This window comes from Parasteatoda tepidariorum, chromosome 2 (assembly GCF_982258835.1).
Source record: "Parasteatoda tepidariorum strain Cologne lab strain chromosome 2, Ptep-v5.0, whole genome shotgun sequence".
In the NCBI taxonomy this organism is placed as follows: domain Eukaryota; kingdom Metazoa; phylum Arthropoda; class Arachnida; order Araneae; family Theridiidae; genus Parasteatoda; species Parasteatoda tepidariorum.
Genome location: NC_141756.1, coordinates 52,219,117 through 52,246,123, shown reverse-complemented (window position 1 = coordinate 52,246,123; position 27,007 = coordinate 52,219,117). Strand labels below are relative to the sequence as shown.

General features: G+C 28.8%; 1 long non-coding RNA gene across 1 annotated transcript; it reads right to left on the bottom strand.

Annotated features, from left to right (window-relative positions):
* Positions 1-21,756: 21,756 nt before the first annotated feature.
* On the bottom strand, positions 21,757-24,714 carry LOC147815763 (uncharacterized). Its single transcript, XR_015430843.1, has 3 exons — positions 24,563-24,714; positions 24,350-24,460; positions 21,757-22,096 (listed from the first exon to the last, which is right to left on the bottom strand). It is a non-coding gene; the product is annotated as an uncharacterized LOC147815763 (long non-coding RNA).
* Between the last annotated feature and the right edge of the window lie 2,293 nt (positions 24,715-27,007).

The following is a 27,007-nucleotide window of genomic DNA, read 5'->3' as shown; positions in this document are numbered from 1 at the left end:
TATGTTTGTTTAATAACACTGAGAATCAATTTTTTTGTTGCATTTATACGAATACTTGATGATGCCTAATTGGAGTGGGAAATTATCAAATCTGAGATTAGTTTTACTCTTAAAGTTACAGATTTTTTTAAAATAATATTTTTAGTCTATTTCTGTTGAAATGTTTAAGTTTAAGGAATTTGTATACAACAAGGTGTCGTGTAAATGCTGCGTTCTTCTAGGGGAGTTATGCACATCATCAGAATTAAAATTGCATAGCAATCTATGCCCTGAAATACTACATACCCCTAACGGCATATGACGACATTTCCGTTAGGCATGAATTATTATGCAATTTTAATTCTGATAGTGCAGTCTTAGAAGTTTGTCGCAACGTTTATGTAATCTCTTGTTACACATAACGTTTTTAAACTATAGTTCATTTCGACAAAAAACAGACTTAAAATATACAGATTGCTGATTCGAAATCAATAAAACGAAAATTTCTAAAATCTGTTAAAAATCTCATGGAACAGAAGAAGAAAAAAATTCTCCCCCAGGTAATTTAAAGGGACATTAAAAATGTAAAATCAAAGCTGGATTTTCTGCAAAATAAATAAATTTCTGATCTAAATTCGAAGTATGTTTATAAGTCTAAGCTAAGGTTAAATTTGACATTTGCTGTAGTAAAAAACACTGGCAATTGATTGCTGGTTGTTGATTTGATTATATTTATAAATGACATCACTTATTTCACGTTTTTTTTTAAAAAATAATATTCAATTATTTATTTAAATTGCCTAGCGATGTGTTACATTTATTTTGCTGTGAAGAAAAATTTTACACATCAGTTAGTTTCGTTAAAATTAGCATAAAAACTGTTTTTAATGTAAGTACATTTTAATAACATGAAGGCTGGCTATAGAATAGTGTCATAACAAAAAGATTAAAAGTAAAAAAATTTGTTGTTATTATTAATATTTTTTTCTTCTTTTTAGCAATGGGGGATGTTGAAAATTTTTGACGTGCGAAGCTGTTGGTGATCCAAAAAAGGTTGTGAACCTATGGCGTAGCACAAGTACGTACTTCCGAATAATAATGTGAATTTCTGTTCCATATATCTTGCAGATTTGAAAACTTTCCTTTCGTTAATGAATGAAAAAAATTTCCCTCGTTTGGGTAATGATGAAATAGTTCATAAATGGATGCATTAATTTTCATAGAAATGTTTGTAAAAAGTCAGGGAGAAGGGTTGAATTGTGGAACCGATGAAGATCTCCACAAGAACAAATATTTTAATAAATATAGTTTACTTCGCGTGGCATAGAAATGTCACTGGTAGTGAGATTGAAGGAGATAAAAAGAAACAAGATTGTTTATTTTATTTGTTAACATCAATTCAAAGCTACTAATTACTATTATTCGTTCATAAAAATTTAACATTTATTGTAATGAATCACTCCTAAATATTGTGAGTTATATGTACAATATTTTCTAGATTACTGGTTACAAGCAAAATTATAATACTATTACGTTTAGAAGTAATATTTTAAATATAATATTTGAAGTAAAAATATTACTCTTAAGTGTAATAGGAATAGTACATTTAGGAGTAATATTTTAAATATAAAGTAAAAATCTTACTCCTAAATGTAATAGTTTTATTATTGTACACGGTATTCATAAACTACAAAACGTTAATCTTAATTATCGTAATTTTTATTCACTATTAATAATTAGAATTTCCTCTTACAACTATGAACTTTTGTTCACGTTAGTGTAATATCTACTTTTAACGACTTTTTAATCTAATTTTAATATTCTTCACGGATCATTAAAATAATAAAAATGTATTGAATTATGAAATACACAATTTATTATCAAATAACTTCTCGTCTGTTTTTATAGCAGAATAAATTAAATAAGTTAAAAAAAGATAATCCGAAAAAAAGATAATAAGTTACAATCAAATGCAACTTTTTTTTAACGTATTTAAAACAGCCTGTATTTTTTAACGAATGAAATAAATAAATAAATATAATAAATAATAAATAAATATAATAAATAATAAAATTTTAATATTCTTCATGGATCATTAAAATAATAAAAATGTATTGAATTATGAAATATACAATTTATTATCAAATAGCTTCTCGTCTGTTTTTATAGCAGAATAAATTAAATAAGTCAAAAAAAGATAATCCGAAAAAAAGATAATAAGTTACAATCAAATGCAACTTTTTTTTAACGTATTTAAAACAGCATGTATTTTTTTAACAAAATAAATAAATAAATAAATATAATAAATAATAAATAAATATAATAAATAATAAAATTTTAATATTCTTCATGGATCATTAAAATAATAAAAATGTATTGAATTATGAAATATACAATTTATTATCAAATAGCTTCTCGTCTGTTTTTATAGCAGAATAAATTAAATAAGTTAAAAAAAAAAAAAATCCGAAAAGAAGATAATAAGTTACAATCAAATGCAACTTGTTTTTTTTTAACGTATTTAAAACGGCATGTATTTTTTAACGAATGAAATAAATAAATAATAGGAATGAAAAAAAAACTATGGTAATGATCTACATTTAAAAATACCTCTTCAAATACTTGAATAAATTAAATTTCGTTATTTTTTTTTAAATGAAAACATAAGCAAAACAGTTAACTATGCCGCTATTCCAAAGAAGAAAAAAAACCTTGCAATTTTGGATTTAAAATCTCCCCGTTTTAAAAACAATTATCTAACATTTTTTCAACATAACAATACCCTCCCTTCTTTCATTTCAATAACATAACAAAAACACTCATTAATAGAAGGAGATCTCCCGTTTTGAAATGATGTTAAAACATTTCTTCTTCTTGCATCAGATTTTTTTTCTTCTTTCAGCTGTGTTTCTAGTATTCTATCACTTGTCTCATTGAGTGGTTGCAGGGAAAAAGAAGGGGGAGGAGAAAATGGTGAAAATGAGAATGTATGGTTCAATGGTAACTTTTTTGACTCTTCAGACAGCTGTGCAGGATACCTCCTGGAGTTTCTCAGACGAAGGGGTCGTAGTCATATTTCACCATTTATATTAACACCTTGTATTTTTTTTTTTTTTAAATTTATATATGTGAATAATTTGATTAGTATATTTTGTATAATTAATATTAACGGTTGTGTTCAATATTCGAATTGAAGTTTAACTTACTTATCATAAAATAGGTAAAACATTAAGGGAAAGAGCGGCTCTAAAACAGCTAATAGACTGGAGACCTTGCCAAAATTGTGAGACACATTTTTCCGATTTAATCACTAAGTTTTTGGATTGAATAAGAATGTTACTATAAATGAATAAACTATAAATAAGTAAATTATAAATTATACAATAATAAATTACACAGACAAATTAGTTTCTGGATTGAATACGAATGTAATTATAAATGAATAAATTATAAATGAGTAAATTATAAATTATACACACAAATTAGTTAGACTATAAATATATTTATATTTTACTTGATTAAAAACTTCATTCGCTTCACAAATATATAAATTAGAAAGAGCGGTCAACATGTTTCAAACGCTCAAAAACAAACACCCGTTTTTTTTTTTTTCTTTAATTCTATTTTAAAGTTCGACAAGTCCTCAAAAATGGATTCTTGTTCTAGAGTGCTTGAAGCACGCCGACTGTTATTTCTAATTAGCATATTTTTGAAGCAAATGAAGTTTTTTTTTTATCCTAACGTTTCAGTTTCTTGGGATAACATTAGTTAATATAGTTAATAATTTATTCGTAAATTAAAGATTTTTTTTCATTAAACTACGACAATTTCATTATTACAAATGAAAAAATATATAGTTAAAAAGGCCCTGATACATTATGAATGAGATTATCTACGTGGTCTATTTATGCATCAAACACTGCGAAATTGCCAAGCCAAAGTGTCGATGAAAATTTTTCGGTATAAATACAAATAATTTTCTTATCAATTACAATAACTTGATACATTTTGTATCAAAAATTTGTCAACAAAATTTTGAAACTGAAGTATTGTATTTTTTAAGCCTATTTATCGTTGTCCCTTATGAATCGTTTTTATTTTTAATAGTGATTTACTGTTGCTTACAGAACTCTTTAATCAATTAAATATTTGAATAGTTAATTATAGTTTAATCTTAAGAAGATTATTAGAAATTTTAACTCAGACAAATCTAACCAAAATAATTAAATAAAAATTACTGAGTTTTTGAATACGTTGTGGATGCAAGATCATTGAGTAAAAATTATAATTTTTGATAGTTATTATCCGTCAAATTAAAAAAAAAAAAAGATTGCCTGCAAAATATGATTGCGATTGAATTTTTCGTAATGTTCATTAGGTTAAATCCAAAAAAATAATACATCGAAAGAAATTTAATTTAGATGAGATAATTGCCTAAATATTGTTATTCACGCCTTAATAACTAACGAATCATTTTCAGCATCTTTTTTGCCGGTTAACTTAATTTTATTAAATGCATTCATCCAGGTCATAAAAATATATGTCATATCATCCGTTGTATAAGTCAACTTTTCAAACTCCCAAAATTTTACAAAAATCAGTGGGTCGATTTATACATCCATAATAATTTATGTTTTTTTTTTCTCTCGTTGAAATAATACTTTACATTACGTTCAGAAGGAAAATTAAGAAAATTTAAGATAATTTATTCGAGAGTCTTTTAAAAAATATACTATAATGTAAACTTTTAAAATATACCATGAATCTACATATTTAAAGATTCCCGAACAACGTTTGTGTCGGAATCAGTAAAGTTAACGTTATACCTATCCCTCTTCACAATGGATTCTACTTCATCTTCATCTGTTGAGTCACAAAAAAAATCGTACCAGAATCGCATCAGAACAACATCCGTACCGAACCACAGTGTCGGAATCACTACCGAACAACATCTGTGTCGGAATCAATAAAGTTAACATCATACCGATCCCACTTCACAATGGATTCTACTTCATCTTCATCTGTTGAGTCATCGAAAAAATCACACCAGAATCGCATCAGAACAACATCCGTACCGAACAACATCTGTGTCGGAAACAATAAAGTTAACATCATACCGATCCCACTTCAATGGATTCTACTTCATCTTCATCTGCTGAGTCCCATAAAAAAATCGTACCAGAATCGCATCAGAACAACATCCGTACCGAACAACATCTGTGTCGGAATCAATAAAGTTAACATCATACCGATCCAACTTCACAATGGATTCTACTTCATCTTCATCTGTTGACTCATCGAAAAAATCGTACCAGAATCGCATCAGAACAACATCTGTGTCGGAATCAATAAAGTTAACATCATACCGATCCCACTTCACAATGGATTCTACTTCATCTTCATTTACTGAGTCCCATAAAAACGTATCAGAATCGCATCAGAACAACATCCATACCGAACAACATCTGTGTCGGAACCAATAAAGTTAACATCATACCGATCCCTCTTCACAATGGATTCGACTTCATCTTGATCTACTGAGTCCCATAGAAAATCGTATCAGAATCGCATCAGAACAACAACCATATCGAACAACATCTGAGTCGGAACCAATAAAGTCAACATCATACCGATCCCACTTCACAATGGATTCTACTTCATCTTCATCTGCTGATTCCCATAAAAAAATCGTATCAGAATCGTGTCAGAATAGAACTCAGAATTCCACACTTTTTAAAAATTATTACTATAACATTTGAATCTTTATTTTGCAACACACCCTGAATCATTTGATTCATGACATGACGTCTTTAATTGAGGGCAAATGTGTCATATTCGAGAGAAATTGTGAAACATTTTTAACTTAACAAAATTTCTCGTAATCAAAAATCGGGAATCGACATCTATACCGGAATATACGGTATCTTTAAATTATATATTTATAATATGCATTTATTTGTTACATATATGTAGTCTTAAGACATATAACTCATAAATTTATTAATAATTATATTCTATTAATAGTTTAAAAATCTGTATTTGGAAATGAAATAAATCAGAAAATTTTAATTTCTCTTTGAATTACGGTGGAGACTAACCATAGAAATAATCAGTTCAGTTTAAACAAAATTTGGTTCAACTATAGATTACTACTAACGAATACTGATTCCTAATGCAACTAACTGATAATGAAGGCCAATGTAATAAATGGAAATGATACAAGTTGATATATTACAGTAAAAGTAGGGTTTAAAATAGACACCTAATCAAATAAAATTTTAACCTGGGATAAAATGGAGGTACCCTCCTCATAGTCAGTGGTAAAAAGCTACAAAGTCTTGCTTTTTTTTGCGAAGGAGGGAAAAAGGAGTATAAAAGGGAAGAAACTCGCATACAACATTTTTAACTTACAAAGTATTGTAGTCTTGTAGTGTTTCACTCTGAATCGAAAGAGACCAATTCCAAGATGATGGAATTAATTTTGGATTCTTTTCCAAGGGAATGGAATTAATTTTGGAAGATGGAAGATTGAATTTAGTTTGGAAGTTGCAAGGATTTTTATGTCTATAAAGGAATTAATTTTGGATTCTATTCCAAGATAATGGAATTAATTTTGGAAGATGGAATTAAGATGGAAGATTGAATTTAGTTTGGAAGTTGCAAGGATTTTTATGTCTATAAAGGAATTAATTTTGGATTCTATTCCAAGATAATGGAATTAATTTTGGAAGATGGAATTGAGATGGAAGATTGAATTTAGTTGGGAAGTTGCAAGGATTTTTATGTCTATAAAAAATGTTACTTTCAACCTGTTCACGCTTATGACATTGTTATCAAGACGAGTAAAGTATAACATTCCATGTATTTAAGCTGAATTAACTGAGACAAACCCCTTGTTGCTTGAGCAAATTAAATATGAGTGAATATTGCATCATAATAAACTTAATTTTTTTCATGATATTGTTTTGTTCTTTCAACAGCAATTTTTTCTAGCCTCTTCTATTGGTGGATAAATTTCTTCTGATAAAGGATGATTCAATGCGACAGAGCCAAACATTAAGTAAGCTGGTGGAAATTTAGTCACCGAATGTGGAGTTAAATTATATTCTTCAGTTACTTCTTTTAATAATTTAGGCCAAGGAATATTTGTAGAAGAATCATCAATTTTACATTTTAAACGTGTTACAATGGTTTGTCCTAAACGTTCAACCTTTCCATTAGTTTCGGGTCCATGGGCTGTGTTTAATAATTATTTGATTTTGCTATGTTTAAGAAAGTTTTTAAAATGGGAAGAAGTAATTGCTGCTTTTCTATCACTCAAGATACTTTTAGGAGTTTGAATTTGAAGAATTTAGTGTGTGCCCCAATATATTTTTGGAGTCTTGAGGACTATTTCTTTGATCTCCAATCGAAACGAATCTTTGTAAATGGTACAATATAAGATGTTACCGGCAAAATATGACGGTATTCTATATAATTTTTACACAAACTGCTAGACAGCTTCCCACAAGAGCTTCGCAAGTATGAAATATTGCGAAGTTCTTGTACAAACCTCAATGAGTATCTGGCAAATTCTGAGCCGAGGCTCGTGTTAAAATCACGTGCCTTACTATTTGTTATTCAGAACGAATTTGAAGTGTATTTCTTGCTTTGCTGATTTCTCATTTTGTAAAGAACTATTGCCCGGTATTCAATATACTGACATTTTTCATAATATATTTTAAAAGTAAAATTTACAACCTCCTCTGAAAGTAAATTAAAATAAAAACCTCATCTCTGGGCTATTTAAAAACTGAATTAATCCAATAATATGAAATAAATTAGAAAAAAAAAACATTACAAAACGTGACCAATTCGAAGCGTTAAAATGCATTTGACTAAATTTAGCCACTAGTAAGATTTTATTTTTTGCAATATTTTATTTTCAATTTCCAAATTTTGAAATCGAAAATAAATTCCATCTGCTGTTTTTAGCTCGGAGAAAAAAATGCTTGCATGCACTCCCTACCTTTCCTCTCCTGCCAAACGAATGGAATAACCCACTACCATAGGGAAGAAGCTTATTACTGAAGGTCTAGGCCAGTGGTCGGCGAAGAGCGGCTCCAGAGCCGCATGTGGCTCTTTGGCTCCTTAAGTGCGGCTCTGGGGCAAATATCCACGGAAGGCGCAATAATATTTCCATTAAAAATAAAAAACTTAGTAAGAAAAAAATTACATCTTATTTTGATAAATTAAAATTCTTCTATAAGTCGAAAACATGGATAACTTTTTGTTTAAGTTAAAAGATAGATAGGTATATTGTTGTAAAAATACGTAACGAACATCGAATTTAATTTTATTAGTTTTCGTAAACGTAAACACAAACCATGTACAAGCTACCGGCTGAAATTGTTCGTATGTTTTCGGGGTACTCCGGTGTGATATAAAGGTACCACAAGCATGCGCGCATACTTTTTCTAAAGTAGTGGGGGTACGAATTGGCTTAAAATTAAAAACAACAACATACAAACCTGACTTACTCAAACTTTCCAAGGAGATGCAAGCACATTGTTCGCATTAATAAATATTTATTAAGTATGAAATTTAGTTTTAATTAGTGTGCTACTTATTTAGTGTAATAAAAGTTTACTAAACAAGCAGATTTGGCTCCCAATTTTTTTAAAAATTGTTGTAATGTTCATATTTGGCTCCTTGGCTAATAAGTTTGCCGACCACTGGTCGAGGCTAATCATTCAAATCACAAAATCAAATCACTATTCGAATCAAGTGATTCAGATCAGTGATTCGAATCGAGTGATTTAAATCACCATTTGTATCAAATGAATTGGATCACTGATTCTAATCAAGTGATTCAGATCACTAATTCAAATCAGGAGATTCGGATCACTGATTCAAATCATGAGATTCGGATCACTGATTCGAATCAAGTGATTCAGATCACTAATTCAAATCACGAGATTCGGATCAGTGATTGAAATGTAGTCTTAATTATGAGTTCTTGAAGTTCAGTTTTGGTTTAACATAACAGTTATTTCAAATGTAAAATAAATATAGTAAAACAATCGTACATTAAAAATAATTTTTTAAATATTTTATTTAGCATCTTTTTACTGACACTCGTTTTGAAAACTGTTGTAGATGTTACAATTTTCAATCCAAATAAGATCAGAGTAAACATTGATTCAATCTTTCTTTTACCGTATTTATTTTTCTTTTGAACGTAAAATTTGTCTAGCCATTTTGAATAAATCATAAAAATTCTCTGCAACTGTCACTTCCTTATGGCATATGAAGTCTTTTGTGAATTTATTTATGGAGTCGAATTTTAGAATCTTTTTGAAATTTACTGTCAAACATGTTTAAATAGAATAGTTAAGTTAAACTGACATTATTTGAAAACTGTTTATGGAAATTTTGCTGTGTTATTTGACATTACGTTTTATAGAGTGCAGAATAGAATTTATGAATATTAATGTGTTTGACAAACTTTATCATTAAAATTAATATGCTAAACGTTTATCAGAACAGCAAAGCTGCTTAACATACGCTACTTTTATACAGAATAAGACTTTATAATTTCCTTTCATATATGGTTTATATTACATGTTTTATCTGATTAAGTTCCATTAAAGTATTATGTGATAAGAATAATAACGAAACAAGTTGAAAGCGATTAATAATCCCAAGAAACTGAAACGGTAACATATTAATCGATTAAAAACTTCATTCGTTTCAAAGTTGGAATAACAGTAGACATGTTTCAAGCGTCAAAAAACAGGAGCCCATTTTCAAGACTTGCCAGACGTGAAAGAAAAGTGATTTAAAATGTAAAAAAGTGAAGCTTCCAATGAAATAAAAGTAAGAAACAAAACTAGAAAAACCACAGTAACCGAGAGAGAGAGAAAATATGGAAAACAGTGCAAGAAAAACAACTGTGCCCGAGAGGAGCAAATCAGGGTAGAATGCATTTCCATGCGCTATGGAGAGGTGGTGAGGAACTAATGTAGTTAACTAGGGAATCAGCATTCATATGAATAAAACAAGATTTCAAGGTATCAAGATAAGCTGATGTGACTTGTCTGGAAATAATTTTTGGCACTGTCGAAATTGAATTTATGCCCAAGATTCCAACGATGTGCAGCAATTCATGATTTTTCGAATTCTTGATAACGGACATATCTATAGTAGTGATTCTCAACCTTTTTTTTTTGTTGCGGCACACTTTTAACGATTTCGAAATTTGACGGTACACAATGAAAAAAATTAGATTAAAAGTTGTTTAATTACCTATTTTATACTGTGTTAAATAGTTTGTGATAATAATTTTGAATGTGAAATAAAATAATATGTACTATAAAAGCACATTTATTAAGGGATTAATTATTTCTTTCGATCAATTTCTTATTAGTTAGTAACCGTTATTTATTTTTTTACTAGTTTTTAATTGTTAGCTTGTTTTCTATAGTTATTAACTGTTAGTTTTTTTATATTAACTGTTATTTTTTTGTGATTTCTTCTTAACTAGTATTTTTGCTAATTATTAATTGTTAGCTTAATTTTTGTGAGTTATCCTTTGCTAATTCATTTTTTATATATTTGTTTTCTTAGTTATCCTTTGTTAATTTGTTTATTAATTGCATAGCTTACTTTAATGATTAGCTCTTATAACATTTTTTAAAATTGTGTGTCATATGCAATTTAAACACTTCCATCTTATTTTAAGATTGTCAGAGACAACACAATCGCCGACAAAGATGTCCACGCTAAGTGCCTCGGCGCATTGGTTGAGAATCACTGATCTATAGTGTTTCTTAAGTCTTAACTTCAAACCGAGTCTAGTTCGTCCAATGTATCCAAGGAATGTGGTAAATGCCCCTGCGATTATCAAAACTAATAGGATTTTTAAGAAACTAAAACTTAATTTTGAAGAGTATGATGTTTTTAGTCTAGTAAGCGTATAGTAAACCAAATAGACATGGTTAGTGATAACGTAGATCATGATGTCAAACATCATCCCCACCATCAAGACAACGTTTCAAAAGTGTCTTGAACTGAATCCTTAATATGGCGTTTCTCATTAAATGTAAAAGAATGTATGTTTCTCGTCAAATTTTTATAACTAAATAGTTCTTTTAATTACACTAAGAAGCTGATTTGGATAGAAAATGATAGATTTGATGCAATAGAATAGTTTAGTTTGCAATACGCCAATTTAGTTTGCAATAGCATCATTGATGCAATAGCATCATTGAGTTTTAGTTCATTTAGAATGTAATTGGGGGGGAAAAAGAACGCTTTCTGTAACTTATCACATTTTAAAACGATCTTACTATAACTGAATAATGTTTTTATATCAAACCAATTATTTTCTATCCAAAACAGACCCGCAAATATATTTAAATGAACTATTTTGTTTTAAAATTCAACGAAAAAAATATGTCACTTCAGTTTCAACAGGAAATGCCATGTTAAACTTCGCTTCCATCTTACTATTGGAAAATTTGGGGGGGGGGGTTGCTGATGACGTCGTGAAGTGACGTCGGTCAAACCTTGTCTATAGTATGATGAGGCATGTAAAACTAAATAGAAAATAAAATTTGTTTGTAGCCAATCGTAGCCCCTAGCGAAGAAAACAGAATGGAAGAAGATTCTAAGGAAGGCATTGGCCCACAAAGGGCTGTAGAATCAGTAACGAAGTATAATACATAAGAAGTTATAATTAATTTTTATTTTAATGTTTTCTGCATTTCAGTTTCTTATGTGTTTGTTTGTGGCGGAAAATGGTAAAAATTTCTATTCCTACTCTTTTATAATTCTCTTGCTGATTTGAAGCCCAGGGTAGCTGATATAAAATTCTGATATGCTAACCAAAAAATTCGGAGATTAGGGTCTTTTTAGTGTGTCTTCTTATAATTTTATCTGGTTAAACTTTTGATGAATGTTTTGTTAACTTTATGTTTTGTTTATTTCGTGTGAATATGTTTTTTACTTACACACGTTCTTCTTACATTTTTCCGAGTTTTGTAAAAATTCTTAATAACGATATTTAGTGGTCTTACAATTATAGTTGTCGTTAGTTGTATCTTGACAGATAATTTATAATAGTTATTGGTGAAGCTAGATGGCGTACCTCTAATATGTAATAGAACAAGGCAAGGGTGCTCAGGTTGTAAAGCAATCCGAAACGAAATGCTAAGTCTGTTCCGAAGGCTGTCGAGCGACTGCTAGCGGGGAACAGTACAACCTTATTACTAGAAATAATTTATCTTATAAAGCATTTAAAGATCCTAAGTAGAAAATTCTAAATTTATGATTTTTTTTCTTAAAAATGAAGTGAGTAAAATTATTTTTCACTGGTTCTTTATGATATTTGTGAAAAGTGTTTTCACACACCCTCTAAAAAATTCTGCATCAAGTAACCGTAAAAAGAGCCCAGAGTGCCGGTGCCGGTACATTTTACCGCAAAATCAATTTTTACCATAAATTTTTACGGAACAAAGAAAAAATATTTGATTTACTCTAATTTTTATTCAGTAATATTTACTGTAAAATCATTGAATCACTATAATTAAATAAATAATACAGTAAACATTGCGGTACAAAATTTACGGTAAAAATGGATTTTGCGGTAAAATGGATTTTAGGGATGCTGCATTTAGGCAATCATTAATTTTTATCCTGATTTGATCCGTAGTTTTTTTACAGTGTAACTAAATTCACCACTACCACTATGCTTAGATTACTTTTAAGGCCTGAACATATGGTAAAGTTAAAATCTTTTTTTAGAATAAGTAATTTGAAAACTTCAAGCACACTAGTTTTAAGGTCATAACTTACTAGCGGATAGAAACTTTCTCACATTTACTTTTCTAATATTCGAAACCTAAGAAGGAAATAGATTTAGTGAGCGAAATGAATTTATTTATCTCATACGAAAAGATATTTTTGATTCAGATTTAGATAAATCAACAAGGTTTTATCGAAAAAAAGAACTTCAAAATCTGATATCTAGATAAGAAAAAAAAAAGAAAGCATACGTATTTGAGAGTCTCCCATCCATCCTTGCCGCGCCCTTTCAACATTAATCGCGCATGGCGAAAATCCGACTATTAGTATCCGGGGCACGTCCTAGACTTTTATGTTTCCAACTGTATTATAAGGTCCATGAAAGGAATTCTAAATGCTCGTTGATATAAAGTCGGCAAAGTTTATTACGAAGTTTAATCTTTTGGGATATTCAAGCTCAACCACGCATAGAATATAGCCGAAGATGTTGCACAAGATTTGTTGTATTTATACGGAGTTTAATGAATAATATTATACGAATAATTTTAGATTCAGATGTCAAAATATTCCTTACAATGTACGAGAGATTTAGTAGCTAAAATTGTTTTGAAAATCTTTTTTGACGATTTTCAAAAAATATATATTTTTTGTTATATAATATTTTTAAGCGTAAAAGCGTTTCTGTATTTACGAGTAGTTTTATGAATATTACAATAAAAATAATTTTACTTCTAGAGGTTAAAATATTCGTTGCGTTATTATGCAAAGAATAAAGCCGAAGATTTTCCCCAAGATTTGTTGTATTTATACGCAATTTAATGAATAATATTATAAGAACAATTTTAGATTCAGATGTCAAAATATTCCTTACAATGTACGAGAGATTTAGTAGCTAAAATTGTTTTGAAAATCTTTTTTGACGATTTTCAAAAAATATATTTTTTTTGTTATATAATATTTTTAAGCGTAAAAGCGTTTCTGTATTTACGATTAGTTTTATGAATATTACAATAAAAATAATTTTACTTCTAGGGGTTAAAATATTCGTTGCGTTATTATGCAAAGAATAAAGCCGAAACTTTTTCCCCAAGATTTGTTGTATTTATACGCAATTTAATGAATAATATTATAAGAACTATTTTAGATTCAGATGTCAAAATATTCCTTACAATATACGAGAGATTTAGTAGCTACAAATGTTTTGAGAATCTTTCTTGACGATTTTCAAAAAATATATTTTATTTTGCTATAATATTTTTATGCGTAAAAGCGTTTCTGTATTTACGAGTAGTTTTATGAATAATATAATAAGAATAATTTTAGTTCTAGACGTTAAAATATTTGTTGCGTTATTACTGATAATATTATACAGAAAATTTCTGTTCTATGAGCCAAAATATTCTTAACGGTTAAACAGAGTACAATTCAATTAGATTTGATAGTTAAAACTTTGTACAAAACGCATTGAATATCATTTTGGAGTATTTTAAAAATATATATTTTCTTTTTTAATGATTAGAAAAAATAAAGCAGTACATACTATGCATTTGACTAAAAATATTACAATAATAATTGTTGTTTTAGATTTCAAAGTATGTGTTAATGGAGCGCAGATTGAAATCAAATTTAGGTAGCAGTTAATACTTTGTCTAAATCGCACTGAATATTTTTTAATAACTTAGGAAATGCTAATAATAATTTTCTTTTTAATGTTAAAAAAAGGGTTTCTCAAAATTGAGAAAAAATTTGTCTAAATAACTAATAAATTTTAAATTTAATCTAATTTTAAAACCTCATGCATACAAAACTGAAACAGCATATACTAATTTTTGAGAAAAAAGCTCGTGGAAGGAGAACAGCGTGAGAGAGATGTTTGTTGAACGCCGGCAGGATTCGAACTAAAGACCTCCCGGATTGTAGCATAAGGCTCTAACAGTCATAGTTGTACACTCCAGTCCAAGAACAGTTCGAAAACTTTATAAAGTGGCCTCCACAATACCACATCATGACATACATTAGATTAGCTTATAAGTTTTTAAGATGTAGTGAATTAAGCAAAAAGGGAAATTAAAATCACCGATCCTCTGACTATGCTAATTGGGACTATATTTTACAAATAATAATCCCTTATACCACTTAAATTAAAGATTAGTTTGTCACGATGTGTCATTGAGGCGGTCGTTGTATACAAGCTTCCTAACTCTCCTTGATTGAGATATACAACTATGCTGATAAGAGCAACCTCTTACGAATCTGGAGGTCCTTGGTTCGAGTCTTGCCGGGAGCTAACGAACATCTCTCTCACATGTTGCTCTCTCTCTACATCACTTTTGAGGCTATGACGTTTGCTCAATATTTAGTATATGGTGTTTAAATTTTGAATACCCGGGGTTTTCAAATTCGACTCTATTTGTTTTGGAGATATTTCCACACATTTTCGTTAAATTTTTAGAAACCATTTTTACAGTGTAAAGCAGTTTTTACTCGTTTTTCAATTAATAATGTAACAAAATTTTAGTTATAGATGTCAAAATACGCTTGAAACAGTGATAATATTAATGTTGAGTAAATTAAAATCAAATATTGTTGGTGTTGCTTCGAATAACACTTGCCTGCTAACCAGTTATCCTGTTTGGTAAAACCACACTAATTTAAAGTTGAGGGTGAGCTTCTTGTTGTTCAGTAGCGCCAATTATGTCCAAGATTAAGTCTTCAGTCACACACACGCGTCATAGCCTGTTTTTAAAGAGCGGATCCATTCATATATTCATTCATTCATCCACAGATCGTAATTTTTACCTGAACCATAGAACAATCAATCTCCAATTCAGTACCCCAAGAGCAGTATTTCCCAAAGTGTGGTACGCGTACCACCAGGGGTACTGGAACAGTTTAACGGGGGTATGTGTTCTTATGGGAAATATCTTGCAACAAACGAAAATTTCAAGCAATTTTATTTAAAAACAAAGCTAGGCATGAAAATTTACGATTACGTATTTTTCTATTGGCCATTTTAGAGTTAACAGTTAATAATTAGTGGTGTCAACAGTCAGTTGTGATTTTTAACTTTTGTGCAATTTTTTATAGTAAAGGTTTGTAATAAGTTCTATTTATTTTGATTAATTTCATAAAATACAATTTTTATCTCTATAACTGTTATCTCAGCAAAAACAATATCATCCTTCTCACGGATGCAAATAAACTTATTAACAAAACTTTGTACCAAAAAAGAAAAATAAACATTTTTAAAAAAAGTACATTCATTTTTTTATTAGTGGTACACTGCTTCACGAAAAATTTAGAAATGGTACACAAAAGTCATAAGTTTGGGAAACACTGACCTAGAGGTATTGATTTGTTGTGGGAACTTAGAGGAATTTATGACCCGACAGATTTAAGGTGCACCACTCACCATTTACTACACGGGGAAACTTCGAACGGCAGAGATCGAACACACCTGTTGGATATAGGCCAAACGCCCTCCGAACCAGGCTATTCCGGCAGGAAAATCAAACGTAGTAATATACACTTTGTGTAAAACACGTTTGTTATTTTTTACATATTTATTATTTTTCATATTTATTTATGACATATTTGTTATTCTTTACATCTAACATATTTGTTTATATTTACTTTGCTATATAAGATTGAAAAAATAAGCCTGTTTCTACTTGTTTAATAAATAATATTGTAAGAAACCTTTAGTTCTAGACATCAAAATAGGTTTGAAGTAGTGATAACATAATAAGAGCTATTCTTGTTTATGACGACAAAACATTTATTACAGCAAAACAACTATCTCAGATTAAGTATTTTAAACTTTGTGCAAAAGTTTTTGTAAATCTTTTCAAATATATTTATTTATTTTCAGAGAGTAAAAAAATTGTACCGCCGTACTAACGTATTGAATAATATTATAATAATAACTTCAGCTCAAGGCGTTAAAACCTACCTTTTACTTAGTCAGAGAGACAATATTATTAGATTTTAAACTTTCTTCACGTTGAAACAGGGTAGTTCATTCAGATTAAGTTCTTGAAATTTTTTACCAAGTTCCTTGAAAATCTTCATAGAAAACATAAAAACATATTTCTTAAAAACTTCTTTAAGAACATATTTCATTTCTTTTTAAAGACAAGAAAAGAAAAGATTGGGAATAAATAACAGGGTGAGAGAGAGAATAATAATAGGGAATACAAAAATGTAAAAATAACTCATTGAGATTACTTTTTACTCTCCATTTTTTCCTTTCAAACGTCTCTGGAGGCATAGTTCATAATAGGATAGATATAAACACAATATTCATTCTTGAGAATTTAGCTCACTTTTATGATGAGATTTTTTTCGACATGACCAGCAATTTTATTCGTATTAGTTATTACATTTTTTTATATGTAGTTGTTTTTATTATGGGTTTAAAAGTATGGGATTTTTAAGGGGATTTATGAAGGTAATACTTAAAATATTTTACTACACTTAGAGCTGAAAAATAGTGAAGAAGAAGATTTAATGTGAACACCATTGTGAATTTACAAAACCATATTGCATTTCTAATTACTACATATATTAAAGCAGTCGAAAATTGAAACAATAATGAATGAATTTATAACTTTTAATATTACTAATTTAAATCATTCAAATAATAATTATTGAATTAATACATATTGCGTAATTATTTTTGTATACATTATGTTGTAAAAGTACAACGTAAAAAAATATTGGTGCATCCTACTTAAACTGGTGGTAACTGCAAAAATTGTAATGTTGACAAATAATGTCAAATAATTAGGTCGGTGGCAAGAAATTACTGATTTTCCATACATTATTAATTGATAGTGTCTATAAACGAACAAATAAGATTGATAAATGAATATGCATTATTGATAAACTAAATAACAACAGGGTGATTTATTAATCATGTCCATTTACAAAAATGCAATATTTATTTTTAAGGCCTCGGTAGGCATGTGCCTCTTTAAGACATCCCTATAGAATATAGGAGATTGTTGTGCTTTGGACTAGTTTTATTCAAATAATAAAAGGGTCATTACTTAATTTAAAACTTCATTCTATCAAAAATATACAAATTGAAAATAACAGTCATTATGTTTCAAGAGGTCAAAAACAGGCACCCATTTTCAAGACGTGAATGAGAAGAAAGAAAAGTGATTTTAATTACTTTTGTTTTTTCGCATTCACGCCTGGCAAGTTTTGAAAATGAAAGCCTGTTTTTGAGTGCTTGAAACATGTCTACTGTTATTTTCAATTTGTGCATTTTTGAAGCGAATGAAGTTTTTAATCAAGTACTATCTTACCTCTTTAAGTTCTTGAGATTATGTATTTAATAAATGGATCACTTAATTATGTTGGTAAACCAATAGATGTGAAATTAGCAAACTTATAGGTATACGTATAGGATAATACAATCTTTCACCAAACAAAGTGATAAGTAATGTGTGACGAAAGTAAACTAAATAAAATAAAGAAAAACTAATTGTTAAAATCTTAATCAATTTGTTCACTCTGTCATTAACTATAATTACGTAATAGTTAATAACGTTCTTAAAAGAAAAAAAAGTAAATTGGATTTTAACTTTAAAACAAATAGTTCAAAGAATAAACGTATTAAGCCTTGTCTACGTTTTTGAAGACAAAATTAAATAACTTAACAACGTCAACATAAATTAGTTAATTTCCAAACGAATATTAAAAAACTTAAAATTTACTCTGTGGAATTTTAAATATGTAAATAAATAAATAAAATATTTAAATTCAGAATGAAAAAATTTAATTCATTTTAAATTCAAAATGAACATTCTTAAAAATAATCACTTTATTAACACACGCGTGAATAAATCTGAAATCATGACCTCGCGTAAATTTATTATATTCGTTTGTCATAGTAACGAAAGATCGAATTTTACATTGGATTGCTATATCTTTAGGCTAATATAGTTTATAAATAACAATATATTTCTCGTATTTCTTCCTAATCTTTCTTTCCGAAATTTTTCAAGCAAATGCCCTTTTTTTTTGTAACTTACGTTAAAACTCAGAAAGTAAAAAGAAACAAACAACAAGCTCACAAGTTAAAAATATACATAAAAATATAACAAATTACAAATTCATCTCTTATTTTAAACTGCAGCATTTTTTATTCAATAAAAGATTTTGAAAATATTTGTCTTGCGTCATAAAATACACAAAATGTTATACAAAATATTTTTTGTCCACTTTTTATTAGAAAAGGGATAAACGCGTCTGCTATTAATCATTTGAAAAACAGGAGAGAAAGAGCGAAATGTGGGTACTTTTATTTTATTTATCAAGACAAGATCTGACAAGCATTTTAAAAAAGATATGAAAATAAATCATGTGTACGTGTAAATCATCTTACAAACATACTCGAAAAAGTTGACGGAAAAAACAAGCGTTTTTAGGAAATAAAATGGGTAACATGTTTATAAAATATTTATAATATTTTTTATGATCAGCAGTCAGTAAGAGCTTTATAATAGAAAGAATTCCTAAAAGAAAAAAATACATATGCTAGTAAATTTTTTAATTTTAAATTTCAAACTTATATTTTGTAACTTTAATTCCTGAAAATATCTGATAAATATTTACTTTGCAATGATACGTTTTTGTCTGGCGTTTATACAAAGGTATCATGCTAATGTTTCATAAAATTTGCTGATTGATATGCGGCAATAATAATAATTTTAAAACAATATCATAACATAAAAGAATCATATAAGTTATGTATGTTTATTTGTGGTGTTTTGATTCAGGTGGTCCAAATTGATGTTATGGACGAAATTTGTTGCATTTCAGATAGTGGGGATAAGTACTCGCTTAGCATATTCTCGTTTGAGGAGAAGGTTTCATATTTGATGATGCAAACTAGTTAGGTTTCAAAATAAATTTCAAAAGATAATTTATATATAAAATAAAATGCAATATAGTATTTTATATTAAAATATTCCTTTATTTTTCAGTAGTCGGGGATAATAGTTTTTAAATTTTTTATTTTTATTTTCTCCTACGATAGATTAAAACGAAATCTAAGATAAATCAGTGTTATACAATACAGGTTATTATTATTGATATGTTTATTATTTATAATTGATTGTAATAAAAATTGGATTAATGGGATGAGTAACAAGGCAAGAATATGTGTGCCATTGCCCGGTATTCTCTACCGGGATGCTTTTATAATACTGAAGGATATTGTCCGGTATTCCCCACTGATTTTTTTTAAGGTTTAGTGACATTGCCAAGTATTCTCTTTACTGACTGTATTTCATATTATATCTTAATCGCGCGTTGTTATTATAAACATTGATTATTATAAAACAGCTAAATAAGATCATTAAAGAAAAACTCGTGTTTATTATAAAAAAATATTTATTGGGTAAAGAAAATATTTTTCTCTACTCATCAACTTAGTACCGATTTTTTAGAAAGAAAATGAGTGCTCATAAACCAATTATAGAAATCTCGAAACCTTTCGCCTAAAATGAGATGAAACAACAATCCTCTTCGCCGATATTGCCTGAAATGGAACGATTTTCAACTATAGTTTCAAATAAGAATGCTTCAACCAGCACTAGTCCGTTTTATTATTTGTAGAAATACATCGCTTTTTTTTTTTTTTTTTTTTTTTTTAATTGTGTAGCTTTATTTTTGGTTGAGATTATTTCCAATGTACGATTTAAAAAAAAAATTAACATAGGTTATTTATTTACACACACGGGTTAGTAACTTAGCGGTCCCAACTCCGAGTAGAAGCCCGAACCATGAAATAATGAGAAAGGTATTTAAAACTTTTTTTTTTATTGTATATCTATGTAATAAAATGAAGTGCTTGTGTGTATGTGCTTCATAATCCGGAACTGAGATTTAGACAACGTGTTCAAACAGAAAATTTTAGCTTCCGAACCTAAAAATCATTTAAAAATTGCTATTAGTTTTTTGAAAAGAGACGTTTCAAAAATGAATTTTTCTCATTAGTTTTTATAAATTAGACAGTAAACGGTTCTTTTTTTCTATTATTTAAAAGATACAGGACTCAGTGATATTATCGTTTAAGGCACCATTAACTCGCGTTAATTTGCAACATATTTATTATTCATTGCGTTAGATTGTCTTTAGTAATTGGTAAGAGAATCTACTAGAAAGTGCAATATTCTTTCGTTCTCTTCTAAAAACTACAGCTTACTAAAATAAAATTTTTCGGACTTCATTTTCACAAAAAACAAGAAACATAACACTTTTATTTAACACAAAAAATTTGTTCTATAATATCGCCATAGCAACCGATGATGTAAGCTCTAACTTACAGCTAATATATATTCAAATAACAAATAAATTAAAATCTAGCTTACAACTTACATGTACTCAAATAGCAAATAAATAAAATCTAGTACTTTTAACAGTAATAATTTAAGTAGTGTTAAAAAATCAGTTTTACGTTAAGTATTTATTTAGATATTTTGTTAGGCCAAAGAACTTATACCCTTCGCGTAAAGAAGGGAAACTTCCTATACTATCAATGTTAAGTCGTAAGGATCTTTCCCCCAACTTGGGCGCTGAAGGTGTAATGCAGGAAAGCCACCGTTAAGAGCGATTGAAGAACGGGCGCAGATCATTTGATTTTCACCCAATGCACTCATATTTTCTCCGTTAATTATTATCGGATTCGATTTTGCTTTTAAATTTTTTTCAGTTCACAAATTTAGCAGGATTATAATTTATTTTAAAGTAGTAAATATTTATTTAACTAAAGTAATTTATATTAAAAAATAAAAATTCATTAAAACTTTAAGAAATTGAGTAAAACTTATTTCCCCTTGAAAAAAAAAACTTTTTCGCTTTGTTAATTTTTCCATGTGTTTATATGTATAAGAAATGTGCCATATATAAATAAAAATTTTCAATTATATATATACTTAGAGTTTTAAAAAAATAAACGAGACACTTGTTGCAGTATTTGTTTTATCTTTATTAAACTATCTAAAAATATTCTTTTCAGTTATATATTTTAAGAATACACTTTTCAATAAAATAAAAATTACCCAAATAAAATTGTATACATTTTATACAATAAATAAATATTTGAGCAAGTTTATGAAATAAATTAACATAAAATTAAAAAGATGCAATATTGGTTCATTGGAACTGCACTAGGAACAAGTCTGCATTATTTTTGATACATAATCTTTAATTTTAGAATGTCTTGAACACAATCTACATCTGTTGTGTAGTCAGTCTGTCAGTATCAACATTCAGTAACGATGCAATTCTGCTGGCCTCTAATCATTTCCTGCACCTAATATAAAAAAAAAATCACACAGTAAGATTAAAGTGCTAATATGACGTAAGAATGCTGTCTAATTCGATAACAGAACTTAAAATGTATGGCATTAATAAATTATATGTATTATTTTTCTTAAGTATTAATATTTTATTAAATAGTTTTAAAAAAGTAGGCAGTGTTTAAGGAAAATATTTAGAAAGGAAATTTAATAACAAAACAATTCATTGGGTGATTAAATAACAAAATCAATTAAATTTATGTTTTACTGGCAGTATCATCTTCATAGCATGCAGGGGCCCAGGGCACAAAAATATTTTAGACCTATAATGTGTCATAATGCTTGAAAACAAACTAAAAAACTTCATATACAAAAAATAAATCATTTTTAAGATACAGTCTCTGGCCAAATTATTAGACGCACTTTAAGATTCTATGTAAAATTATAATTATCAGGTACAGCTTTACTATACAGCTTTATTGTTTTTACGTAGCTGAAACCGGTTTTCACTTCTTTACGTTAGTGTATCAGTTGGTTAACAATGAAATGAAATACGTTAAAAATAAATACAAATAGGAGGTGAATGAAAAATCTCCTGAATAAAAATCCATTTGTATGCTTAATTATAAAAGTATTAACATGCATATTAATACTTTTATAATTAAATACATTATATTAATAAATTAACGCGTATGTTTAATTATAAAAGTATAGTATGTAAACTCGTGCAAATCATGTCATTATTAAAAAACTACAGTGCGTCTATTAATTTGACCTAATTATTATAATATAGTACCTGATACAATAAATAATCTGTATTTTTATTACATTTTGTCGAATTTGTATTACATATCGCCTATTTAACCAATTGATACACAAACGTAAACAAGTACAAACCGGTTTCAGTAGCGTAAATACAATAAAGCTGTGTAGTACAGTCGAACTCGTTTATAACGAGCACAAAGGGACCGCAAAATGTACTCGTTAAATCCGAGTGCTCGTAATAAACGGGTCCTTAAGACAGGCGTGCAACCAGAAGAGGGGGGGGGGGCTTGGAAGGTCAAATGATTGAGTTTACTTAAAATTTAATTAATACTTACTTACTTTAATTACATTAATTAATTTAATTAAATACTTTTCTTAATTTAATGACAACTAACCCCCTTCCCTCGCATTTCTTTATCATTTTGAGAAAAAGATAAGACAGAAAGACTAGAAAGATGAGAAAGAAGACTGCAAGACAGAAAAATATTGCTCGCTAAAACCGGGTCTTGCTCGTTAAAAGCGACTTCTGTTCCATAGACTTAACATTGATCCAACCAAAAATTCTCCGAGTTATCGTTAAATCCGAGCTCGTTATAAACGAGTTCGACTGTATCACCTGAGTAATTAAGATTTTACATAGAATCTTATAGTGCGTCTAATAATTTGGCCAGGGACTGTATAATGCAATAATTTTAACTATTTTTGATTACCACAAAAACTCAAATAAAGTACTTTTAAACTATGCATAGTTTAAAAAAAATTGATACGCTAACCAGTTGTAATCCTCATATAATAAAATAAGAAAAATAGTTTTCGGTTGACTTTTTAAGTTTTCTTGGTGATAAACTACTCCAATTATTGGTGTTTGATAAGCAATCACCATTTGTAGAAAAAAAATGCATACTCTATAAAAAAAAAATTTTTTAAAATATATAAGGTAATGTTTTTAGTCTTAAATTTTTTTTAATGCAATTTTTCAAAAAAGTACGATTCTCTAGGGCCCCTGAGAAAATGGGGTCCCCGGGCATTGCCCTGTGTGCCTATAAGTAAAGACTGTACCGTTTACTGGACATTTAGAGCTAACAGATAAATAAAATATATATATCTACTATAAACCACTCTATAAATATTATATGATTAAAAAGTAACACTTTTTACACTTAACACTATTTAAATAATTTCATGTATGTAATGAACTTTCAAAAATTTGAAATGTCAGATTTATAGATCTTTTTTACATTTCTTGAAAAACATTTAAATTTTTACTTAGTTCTACACATAAATTTCATTTGTAAATATTTAATTCCGACCAAAAAAGATAAACGCACTTATGGAATTATACAGAATTTAAAAACCAAATGAAATTAAATTAAAGTCGGACACTATAAATTAGTCACACATTTAGTTACGATTCTAAGTCAGTCTTATCTAATAGGTTCATATAATCAATCATTGAAAAATAATTTACCGAAATCTTCGAAAATGCTTAACTATTTACTTACATTTCGATATTTTGAGGAAAACGAAACAATTTCAAATTTGGATAACCTGCTCTATTTACATTGCAGTAAGCACATCTATCATAATTCTTTGCTTTGCGCACAGAAGAATCACTGAAAAATATTGAAAGAAAAAAAGTGGATTACAATCTTTATGAAAAATGAAAACAAGGAGAAAAAAATCAACAGAAGATAGGTTATACAAAGCGCACTTACTTGTGAGGGATAATTGTCAAATTAACGTCCGCCATTGATTGATTTCTCATGTGCTTCTCTCTCCAAACTCTCCTTCCAAAACTAAGGATGATATTGCGCATGCGCTGCAGTGTGCCCCTGGAGACAAATTTCTCCGCCGTACACGAATCGCTGGCATTGTGCCAAATTTTGTTACGACTTTCGCGAGTTTCCCATCTTTACACTTATACAATCTTTGGTTAGGCTTAGACATTTCGTTACGTTACGTTGTCTTAAATAGTTATTTAAGTAGTGTTGAATAGTGAGTTATAAATCATGTATTTATTTAGAACAATTATGTATTTTGTAGAAATAAAAACTTAATTTCGAAGTAATTATATAGATTTATTTTTTATCCTTTCTATAAATGGTCAAATATATTCCATGACTGTAGACATTTTAAGCATAAATGGTGCTATAGTGCCGCATATTTTCAAATTAATTATTAGCGACGGCGCTTGCCTGTTTCAAGCAATAGCATTTATAGATCATACGATACTCAAGTTAGGGCTCGAGAGGTGTTTGGAAGGAAGGAGTACCTTACGTAATGTAGCATTGAGTATTCTAATTATCTCACAATCTTCTCACAATTACCTCAAATTCCTCTATCTTATCTCACAACAGAGATGGAGATAACTGCTGCCTACTATGATGAAATGTGTCAAACTCATACTTACGGCGGTTTGTGTGATTTAATGGCTGCCGGACTGATTTTAAATTATTACTAAAATTCAATACATAAAGAACGTTGATAATATCGCGGACATCTCTTAACAATATGAAGCCACGGATAAAGCCACGGGCAACAATCAGACGGTGTAAATAATTAGTTAATGCAGTGTTTTAAATTGCTAGGATTGAAGAATTAGAATATTTAAATACAGTTGTGCTATGCATTCGGTTGGATTACCATTAAAGTTTATTGGTTGTACAAGTTAATTTTGAAAGATGACCAAGCTGGTCGCCAAAGGCAACTAACATTGTAATTTTCTCTAAGTTATTTATTTTTTTTCGTCTATATAATGGGTAATGCATAAAATATTATTTACTCTTACATTACTATTGTTTCCATTTTGTTTCGTGTTTGGTAAATTCCCTTGCAGAAACTGAAGGTATTTTAGAGGTTGATCTGAGGTGTCAAGGAGGTGATTTGAGGTTTATTCTAAATTGATTTCAGAAACAAATTTAAAAGATCAACCTTCCTAGGTGAATAATCAAGGAGTATGAAGTTGTTTTATTCAAACTTGAGGTTGTTTTGAGATTGATTGAAATCTACTTTGGTGCAACCCGGTATAAAAAGGTAGTTTTTGAGGTGTAAGGATTATTTTTTAACACTTCTAGCAAATACGTATATTCGAGATAAAACTAATGTCCCCCGTTCTAAACTGAAATTATTTCTGAGTTATATATGAGCTTGATTTCGTGAGGTGTAAATGAGGATGAAATTGAAGTTTATCAATGAGGTTATTTTTGGGCTGAATTAGGGATCAATAAGGTAAAATATAACCTCATTTTCTACCTCAGGTGCATTTTTTACATCCCTCAACCTCAAAATAACCTCGTTTTTGTAAGGGTTGCTGCAAACGTAGAAATACTACTTGCGGAGAGAAAAGTTACACTTTATGAGTCTCGGTTTTTCCTGCAATTTTATTAAATATCTCTAAAAAAAATTTAGAAATTCGCCACAAAACCCGAAATTTTTAATTCCAACCATTCATAAAAAAAAATGATCATTTTCATTTTTTTCCTCCAACATTTGAGCATAAAATTTTTCTTTTTGCTTACGAATAACAATAAAAGAATTAGAAATAAAAAGTGGAAAGACAGAAGGAAAAAAAAACTAGATGAACCCTTTGCATTTTTTTTTCTCTCTCAAAAGGAAACAAAAACGACCATGAAAAAAAATTGATGAAGACATTAAAGCTATAAAGAGAAATAAAAAGAGTTATTACTCCAATCGAAACAAAACTTAATCTACATCTTGCATGCGCCAGATTTACTTCAAGATGAGGGGGGCCCCCATAACTCGAGAAGGCGTTGGGTTGCGAGACGAAAAATCAATAAAATGGTTGCTGTACACTCTTTTAGTCTAGGATGGGATTTTGTATAGTAGGCTTTCCTACTTCAAATTCACACTGAATGTCTCTTTTTATTTGTTTCTTATCTCTTAAAGAAAATAAAAACGTTTTCATGGGGCCTGCTACGCTTTATCTTTATTATTTTTTTTATTTTTCCTAACAGAGGTTAAACACTTGTCCTTGAATGTATATTAAAAATTCAGATTCTTTGTATTTTAGAAACGAGAGCGATTAACCATTATTTTTTGGAATATTTTTGAAATCGAACTCATTATTTTTATCTAAATGATTATTTTAATATAGTTAGACTCTTAATATCATAAACATTTCACATTATTAGTGGAATCAC